The following is a 1233-nucleotide window of genomic DNA, read 5'->3' as shown; positions in this document are numbered from 1 at the left end:
GGTTAGATGTTCCTCCCCGTTGGTAGTTTTGATTACTCACGTAGTTCACATGAGCATCCGAATTCATGGGAATATCATCTAGATCAACATGATTGCATTGAGTAATTTTAGGACAATTCTTCATGAGATGTGAACCCTCGCATCGTTGACAACCTACTTGCATTGCAACTACCGTTTATTGAATCTTCTTCAATTCTTTCCCAAATGTTTGAAATTGATTGTTCAAGCTTACAAGCGTCACTTGTCCATTTTCACTCTCGACTTGTGCTACACTTTTCCTTGTCAAATCTCGCGGTGAAGGTGCCCATTCATACGTGTTGACCGAGATGTCTTCTAACATAATTTCGGCCACATTTGGTGATTTGTACATAAATACCCCACCGGATGAAGAATCAAGATATTGCTTCGTAAAAGTATTACAACCCCGATAGAATGTGTTGATATACTCTTTCTTCGTCAAAGCATGCGGTGGGCAAGCTCTTAGTAGCTTCTTAAATCGAACTCATGCATCATACAAACTCTCACTACCCCGTTGTGTGAACCAATTAATCTCCATTCTAAGCTGCTCTACTTTTGACGGTGGAAAGAAATGATTGATAAACTCGTTTGTTAATTCTTGAAAAGACCTTATGGAATCGGATGGTAAACTTCGCATCCAAGCTTTTGCGTCTCCTTGAAGTGTGAAGGGGAATGCCCTTAGCTTAAAAGCGTCATCGGTGACGTTTTTGGTTTTGTAAATATCACAAAGATAATTAAAGTGTTGAATATGTTCGAACGGATTTTCATCTATCAACCCATGAAAGTATGTATCCTTGATCAACGTGAAAAAGTTACCCTCGATCTTCCAATTATCCTCTTCAATTGGTGGTTTTGTAATAGCCAGTGCTATCATTGTTGGTGCAACCAATCTAGCGTTCCACATTGGTATGTCGTTTGGATCATTCAATAATTCTTGATTAACCGGAGGACCATTGGGATTGCCCTCTTCATCGTGAATCGGATTACCGTTTGGATCTATCTCTTCTAAACAAAATGGCAAAGCTTCGAAATTCTTTCTTAATAACCTTTCTTCTCTACGATTATAAACCCCGTGCACGTGTCTTTTCGGATCAGAAAATGGATGTGTGAATTCTTGATCCTTGTGAGACCTTGTTTTCATACACCAAAGGTACCTATCCTTCAATCACAACACAAACACAAGCGGTTTTCGAAATGAAAATAACAATATAAAAT

The 1233-nt window shown here is 38.8% G+C and overlaps 1 non-coding gene across 1 annotated transcript; it reads left to right on the top strand.

Annotated features, from left to right (window-relative positions):
• Window positions 1-458: 458 nt before the first annotated feature.
• Window positions 459-564, top strand: LOC139845875 (small nucleolar RNA R71). Its single transcript, XR_011758629.1, has one exon. It is a non-coding gene; the product is annotated as a small nucleolar RNA R71 (small nucleolar RNA).
• Window positions 565-1233: the final 669 nt, after the last annotated feature.

Source organism: Rutidosis leptorrhynchoides, chromosome 4 (assembly GCF_046630445.1).
Source record: "Rutidosis leptorrhynchoides isolate AG116_Rl617_1_P2 chromosome 4, CSIRO_AGI_Rlap_v1, whole genome shotgun sequence".
Classification (NCBI taxonomy): Eukaryota; Viridiplantae; Streptophyta; class Magnoliopsida; order Asterales; family Asteraceae; genus Rutidosis; species Rutidosis leptorrhynchoides.
The sequence above is the reverse complement of the archived record's forward strand: the minus strand, read 5'-3'. Positions and strand labels throughout refer to the sequence as shown.